Below are 8505 nucleotides of genomic sequence, written 5' to 3'. Positions count from 1 at the left end.
TGGGGGTCTTGGATTGGATTTGGAAACACTTGTGGTGTTTTCAGAGGCTCTTTATGGTTTTCTCTTATTCGGTTTTCATCTGGTTCCATGTTACGGTTTTCTTTGTCGGTCTTTCCCTTTGTGGTATTGGTTCTAGTCTCCATTGTCTCGACTGAATCTGAATCATCCTCGAGGTCATTCATATACACGGGGTCATCTCCTGTTCCTATGTTTGTTTTGGAACTTGGCTTTGAATTTTCCGTATTCTGCGACTTCTTCCTTCGTGTCTTCTTTTTCTTTGCTTGGATAACTGACGCGGTATCTCTCTCTTCGAGGATATGTCCTGGCCCTTGAAGCATGGACCGTGTAATCGCATAAGCGGGTGTGACGGGTGGCATTGGTGATGTCACACTAGCAATTTCGACCAAATTTAGGGGTGTGATTTTAGGCGCATTTGGGTTATAGGGGCATTGGGCAATCAAGTGATCTATGCCACAACGATTACATGTGAGTATTGGCATTGCAGACGTGCTCCCTTGATTCACTTGCATCTGTGCAGCATTCTTTTGCAGCCTAATAGGGCACTCCACTACTCGATGTGGTCCACCACACTCGTAGCATTGAAGAGGTGGCCTCCTAGCCTGGGTGTTGATATTTTGACCTCTGGATGCGAGAGCAGCAGCTTGATAAACCGGCTTGACTTGTCCCCAACAATCTTCCATGTAGTATATAGGACATTCTTCCAATGTATCAAGTCCGTAGGCAATACTAGTGTCTATTTCCTCCTCACAACCATCTGCATAAGCATTTGATGGCTCGCAACCCACTTGGTTCATAGGGACGACTCTTGGATGCGGGGGCTGCGGTCCTAGCACAGGAGGTGGTAGCGGTGTAGCTTGTACAACATTTTGAGATCTAGGGACCATGTGTTGCGGTAGTTGCTCAACAGGTGGAGTAGGCATCAATACAGGAGCTCGAGGCGCATCCGTCCAGGCTACAGGTGGTCTATTTGCCATCATACGTTTGATCATTAAACAATCCTTAGCTTGGTGACCATACCTACCACATGCGTTGCAAGTTCCATTAAATTTTACTCTAAACGTAGGGCACTCACTAGTGCTATGTGGACCTAAGCAAATGGAACACCATTGTTGCTCCCTTCTTGGATACATGTGACTATTTTGAGGGGGTCGATTATCCTTAAGAGACTCTTGGATTGCCTTGGTGAGGTCTGTCAAGAATGTCTCAAATACCTTTGGCTCATTGGCAATGGGCTTTGCAGTCATGGGTTCATACTCAATGGCTTGTGAGCTAGTGGATCTCGTGTCGGTAGACACCCTCATGCCTGCTATCATCAAGTTGTCCTCTAATTGGATTGCATTGGCAGTGACATCTTCCCAGGTTGTGATACCTCTAATCACTAGTCCATTATAGATTCCTTCATTCCTCAACCCTCGAATGAATCGATCAAGCAGTTGGTTATTGTTGAAGCGCTCATTTACAGGGAAACGAGAGTTTAAGTGCTTTAGACGACTAATGAAGTCCCTTACTGACTCTCCTTCCTTACGTTCGGCCTTCTGTAGCTGAGATGCTACACCCCAAAGCACACCTTCTCGTATGTACTCCTTTAGAAACAACCTTCGAAGGGTAGGGTAGATTGTTTTCTCGTCCACCCTTAGGGTCCTATACCAATCTCCAGCCTTCCCACTTAATGTCAAGCTTAAGGCATTGCACTTATGTAGTTCGTTGCGTTCCCCTAAGGAATCACATACTTGTTCAAACACTTCAATGTGTTTCCTAGCATCTTCGTCCCCATTGAATTTTTGCGTGAGTTTGGCAATTTGTACTGCCTTACTTCTAGGCTCTCTATCAGATGCATGATGCATATTTTCCGCGATAGATCGACCTATGGTTTGAGCAAACGCTGCCAAGTCACCTATGTGAGGAGGCAGGGCCGGTGGAGGTACTCTTGGAATCATATGTGGGAGAGGAACGGGTACCGGTCTTGGCATATGTGTAGATGATGCAGGATATGGAACATAACCGGGCATAGGTCCACTCGGATAAGAGCTAGGGAGCGGCACTCGAGGAGCGTAAGCAAGTGGTACAATTGGAGGTGTGGGGGCCATGTGTGCATAAGGGGCTAGAGGCACATATGGTCGAGGCCCCATATTAGGTACTACGACACTAGGTAGTGGCACTGCGCTAACCGTAGATGTCATCGGTACATTCTCTGTCAGGCTTATCCCTGGAGTGAGCACTGTGTTTTTCTTGATAGAGGGTTGAGCCAAGTTAGGGAAGCTAAAGTTTTCGCTCGGAGGCTCAGATTGCATAGAGACCCCAGGTGAAATGACGTAAGATGGGTCCATGGGGCTCATTAGAGGAGTCTCCATTTGTGATAGAGTAGGCTGTTGAGCCTTGCTCGTATCCAGAAATCTCATGGGGCCAGTTGAGAGTATATTTACCCCTCGATTTTGCCTTTCTGATTGAATAATGCCATGGATAACATTACAGATCATTTTCTGTTGATCTTCGATGCTCGTGGCACTAGAGGTGGATTGTACAATCTCTATCCATCCTACATGGTAGGCGTGGCCAGAGTGTAGATCCGTCAACACCTCAGTGTGGAGGTCGTATGTCCAATGATCATTAATGAACAATCCTTCTAGAGTCGACGTGTTAACCGTTTCTTGTGAGGTAGAAGCAATGTTGCTCCCCGTGGTTTTACTTGCCACCAACGGTACTCTAGAGGGAACTTCTGAAGGGGGCAGCTCAACAGGGCCTTCTTGGTAAGAAGTTGGCAGGATATCCACATGGACACTCTTTGGGGGTGTGGGGTCCACGTGCGATGTGAAAGGAGAGTCCACTTCCCCACCCCCTTCGTGTGCTTCATTTGCATCAGGTTCCGAGCGAGTAGCTCTACCTAATGTTTCCATGAAACGGCTAAACATACTAGTACTAGGCTGTGGAGCTTCGGGAGATGCATGGCCTTCTCTCTCAGTGTTTTGGGTAGGGTATGCTTCCATGATTTCTGAGTTGGAGGAGGAATCACTAGCGGCTATTTTAGGGTCTTGGGTGGTGCTACCTTGTGTCCCCGCTGAGGGTCTAGAGCTTATCGTGGATGGGTAATGGGTGTCCGTATGAACAGAGGCACCACCAATGTGATCGTGCTCTAACACTCGTCCAGAGCGTAAGTGCATGTGCTTTTGATACCCTAAGGTGTCAAAAAGCTGCTCTAGGAGGCCTTGTGACTAGTTTTTAGCGTGTTTTTTGTTTGTTTTTTTGCTAGATTTTTTAGAGCGTGTCGTGGAATGGGCCGTGTGATAGCTCGAAACGAGCGTATCGGTCAGAGGGTCGTGCCGTGCTTTACAGCCCTCCGTTTGGTCACTCTATGCCCTCAGAATCCCTAAAACTGTCAATTTCCAGTAGGGAACTAGGCCCAAACTAGAAAGTCTAAGGGTGCAAGTGGGAAGAGAAAGGAGGAGAGTGGAGGACTTGTCCCACATGCTCTCATTCTCTCTTGAGGGAGTAGGGTATATATATAAGAGTGAGTATAGTATATATCATAAGACTGAGGACTGAGGCCTGGGCTTGGGCCTGGGCTTGGGAAAATGATCCTTATCCCGATCTATCTTTTATACAAACCAACCCGTCCGTTTTAAGAGTCACGTTTTTTATTTTCGAAAAATTTCGCCGCCCCGCTCACTCGCGTTTTTAATTTCCGATTTTTTATTTTTATTTTTTTATTTTTTTCAGAAATTTTTTTTTTCCAAAAAAAACTTTTTTTTTTTTGATGCAGAAAATACAGAAATTGAAAACGCAAATATGCAGAAATTTCAGAAAACGCAGAAATTGAAAAAACGCAGAAATTGCAGAAAATTGAAAAACGCAGAAATGCAGAAATTGCAGAAAATTGCAGAAATTGCAAAAATTGCAGAAAAAATGCAAAAATTGCAGAAAATGCTGAAATTGAAAACGCCGAACTTGAAAATGCAGAAATTGCGGAAATTGAAAAAACGCAGACAATAGCAGAAATTGAAACTTGACAGCAAATGCAGAAAACGCAAAAAACAGAAATCTCCACACACTCCTTCCCTGCCTTTCCTATGATAGAAATTGCACCACAAGGAAGCGTAAAGTGCTAACCGAGCTTAGTGTAGGGCATATCCCCGGCAGCGGCGCCAAAAATGTGCGCTCCTTGCCGCACTGTCGAAGCAAGGGACTTGCCAATACACCGTATGCGAGCCACAAACGGCTCCAAGCACACAACAAGCCTAAACTAGCAAGCTCAAGAAAACAAAGGGTGTGTCACTCACCGCTCTACGCTCGCCTTCGTGGTGGATTCCTCGCCGCGATGAAGAAGAAGCTGCAGTCGTGCCGCGCTCAACCGCTTCGCCGCCGTCGTGCCTTCGTAATGCTCGATCGCACACACACTCTCCCTCTCTCTCACACACACACACACACACACACAAGAGGGTGAAGAAGAAGAAGATGGAGATGGAGCAAGAGCACTCTTCAATTGCACAAATGAGAGAATGAGTAAAAATTAGGTTTAGTTGGCTTTTATAGGAGCTCACCCCATTCACACTTGGGCGCCCATGCTTAGCCAACTAACCCCTTGAATGTCCAAGTTAAAGTGCGCCTCTCATCGGCGATCACTCTACCTTTCCCTATTGGTCCGACAAGCCCGGTACCTGACTCTAAATAATACAACGTTTATAGATCATAGGGTGTCCGTGTGCCGTGAGGGTTAACAATATAAATGACCAAATGTGGCTTGCATGACCATCAAATAGTATCGCCTTAAGTAATGGAGTCATAGATCTAGTATATATGCATTGATTCCTTATGCAATGTTATTGAGTTGAGGCCATGACGGCAAGGATTTCTTGATTCCACTCTTCCGAGTTCTTCCTTTTTCCAACGAATACAATCTTTTCTTTTTGGATAATCTCTTTGAAGCTAGCTATCAAGAGCTTGTTTTCAAAGACCTACCGAGCGGATCCTAGCCTTCCAAACTTGCTTAAAGTAGCGAAAGAAAACAATTTGCGTGCATATTAACAAAGGTTGGCTTTTCATCACCTTCACTCCCAAGAATAAATCGTTCTTGGAGAACCCAATCTTCTGGGTCTTTTGAATCCATTTGCATATCTTGTCCGCAAGGACTCTAGTAGTTGATATTCACTCCTTGAATAAGTGGGGTGGGGGGGGGGAGGAATCCTCGCTGCTTGGCACCCCGAGTACCGATCTAAACCAAGAACTCTAGCTTGAACCTTAAAGCCCATTGGCAGAGCCCCCCATAGAAAAGAATAGAATAGAAGCATCTTATATTAGGAAATGACATGCTTCAATGATACACATGGCTATAGAAAATTGTACCGAATGTAATGCCTACTTTTGCGATTTTTTGTTACAGCCCTCATTGTGATTTAATTTTTATGTTTGCATAGATTGAGAAAAATCTACCATAGCTTACTTACTGGCTCTTTCTATTTCTATTAGCTAGTATCTTCCTAAATTCCTCTCATCTACCCACTTGAATCAAATCTCGACACAAAACCATGCATTGCAGCCTAGACGCAAACTCTCCCATACACACATGAGCATTGAATCGTCTGTGCTAACCATAGGAGCCCAACAGAGTCGTTGTAAGGTACTTGGTATCTTCAATATAAAAAAAAACACTGGTCGTCCAACCCTCATTGTGTGGAGCTTGCAGTGGCTACCACACACACGCCTCAAGCTGACTCACCCTTGCGACACCTCCACCTTGCAACCCCTTGCTTGTCAGCTCGCCTCCCACCGACAGGCTTATTCTTGCAACACCTCCACCTTGCAACCCCTTGCTTGTCAGCTCGCCTCCCGCCAGTAGGCTCACCCTTGCGTTTTTCACACAACAGTGGTTTTGTGCAATAGATGCCTAGTTAGTGCATTTGGCACATTTATGTGTATTTTGAGTTGAGTTTTGACTCCTCATACAAAGGAGAATCTATTGGATTTCCTTCCTGCGAGTCATGACTTTCATTGTTGGCACTTTTGAGCCTATTTCGGTTGAGATTTTACTCCTGATACAAAGGTTACTCTGCCCAATTTTTGGCAGTTTCTCGCCATAGTTTGGCACCTCTCAAACCCTCTTGTCAGTGATGGCTTCTTCTTCAAAAAAGGAGGACACAAGTTCGATGGCAGCAACTTCACCATGTGGAAAGAGCGCTTGAAAGATGTTTTAACAAACAAAGGCCTCTCAGAACCGTTGAAAGAGCGCGTAGAGGATGATGACTATATGAAAGCTCAGTGGGAGATTTAGGATGCGAGAGCCATGGTTACAATACGTCTACATCTAGCTGAGTCAGTGTTCTTCACTATCATAAGGAAGACAACAACCAAGGAACTTTGGGACAACTTATGTTCAACATGGGAGAGCAAAAGTGCATCCAACAAAGTTTTTCTCATGAAAAATCTTATGAAGCTCAACGTGAAAGAAGGTAGCACATTTTCTGGTCACTTAACTCCTTGTTTAGTTAGTTGACATCTCAAGGCTGTAAGGAGTTTGACGACGAACTCAAGTCTAGATTCTTGCTATGCTCTCTACCCAGTTCATGGGACATCTTTTGCACAACCATTAGCAATTCGGCTCTGAATGGCAAGTTGGTGTTCAATGCTGTCAGATGTGTTGTTCACCGAAGAGAATAGACGTAAATCTCTTGACGATGCTAGTCATGGAGATGCATATATAGCACAAATACAAAAGCAAAAGTAGAGAGCGAAATCCTCGTAGTCCTAGCAAACACAAGAACTCAAGTAGAGACCGCAATATCAGAAATGTTGAGTGTTACTATTCTCCACAGAAGGGCCATTACAAAAAGGATTGTTGCAGTTTCCTAAGAGATAAAAAAAACATGCAAAAGGATAATTTTGGCAAAGGCAAAAGTACGGTAAAGATAGAGGAGCTCAATGTGGTTGAGTCTCCCATACCTACCACTGCAGTAGAGGATGCTCCTCCTCCAGTGATGATCATTATGCAACATAGATTCATGCAGAGGTGACATCAGATCCCTCAGATGTTCTCATTTTCACTTCAGATCTCACTCCAAATGCTTTGATTGCACAAGATGAGGGTTATGCACATAATTGGATTCTTGATTTTGGTGCAAGTTTTAATGTCACACGGCATAGAGAGTGGTTTTCCTCTTATGCATCCATGCATGGCATAGTCAAGCTTGGTGATTCCTATGAGCTTGATATTATTGGCATTGGTGATGTGAAACTTCAGATGCATAATGTCACTACTTTTGTGTTGCAGAATGTCAGACATGTACCCAAGCTTACAAAAATCTTGCTTTCTATAGGGCAATTGGATGATCTTGGCTACACTATATTTTTTGGCAATCATTCTTGGATGATCTGCAAGAACAACCTTATCATGATGAAAGGTTGTAAAAACGGATCCCTGTACTCTATGTTTGTTTTGAGTGTCGAAGAACACTCTATCTATGTTACCAAGCTGCCATCTATTGAGTTGTGGCATAGCCGGCTATGGCATATTAGCCAAAAGGGAATGAAAACACTTCAGCATTTTGGCTACTTACCTGTGTTAGATTACATGGACTTTCCATTGTGTGAGTGTTGTCTATACGAAAAACAAACTAGGTTGACATCTTCGCCATTGAACAAGAAACTAGGCGAACCCCTAGACTTAGTGCAATGTGATTTATGTGGTCCAATGCCACACAAAACTCTAGGGAGGGCAAACTACTTTCTCACGTTCATAGATGATTCTACCAAAAAGGTGTGGGTGTATCTCCTTAAGCGTAAGGAAGAGGTATTTTCAACATTCCAAAAATTCCTCGCCATGGTTGAGAACCAATCTGGAAAAAAGCTCAAAGCTTTTTGCACAGATAATGGTGGAGAATACGTCTCCACGGAGTTCAAGGATTTTTACAATAGAAGAGGCATTCGTTGGCAATTTACTGCTCCATACACACCTGCACAAAATGGGATAGCTAAAGAAATGAATCACACGATTCAAGAACGAGTTATCTCTATGATGTCTATGGTGAAGCTTACGCCATAGTTTTGGGGAAAAGTTGTCCTATCAACAGGCCACCTAGTTTTCCTTTGAATTTCAAAGTTCCAGAGGAGTTATGGACTGGTAAAACGCCAATCTATGAGCATTTACCTATATTTGGATGTGAGGCATATGCACATGTGCCCAAAGACCTTCGTCACAAGTTAGATCCTAGGTCACACAAATGCATTTTTTTCGACTATAGTGCAAATGGAGAGATGGGCTATCGTCTCTAGCACCCAGAATCCAACATTCATTTGTAGCTCACATGTGATTTTTAATGAATCAAAAATGCACAAGAAGCCCATTAAAGAAGTTGAGTACAGATACATTCGCTTTGAGGGTGTAGCTTCCGAACCAACTCAAATCAGTAGTGTTGCACCTAATCCTCAAGTGCAAGATACTACTATTGCTCCAGAGAGAGCAGAGTCCAACAATCAAGCATTGATCAGGCATTCAGA

This window comes from Adiantum capillus-veneris, chromosome 15, assembly GCF_014529385.1.
Source record: "Adiantum capillus-veneris isolate H3 chromosome 15, ASM1452938v2, whole genome shotgun sequence".
In the NCBI taxonomy this organism is placed as follows: domain Eukaryota; kingdom Viridiplantae; phylum Streptophyta; class Polypodiopsida; order Polypodiales; family Pteridaceae; genus Adiantum; species Adiantum capillus-veneris.
The sequence above is the reverse complement of the archived record's forward strand: the minus strand, read 5'-3'. Positions refer to the sequence as shown.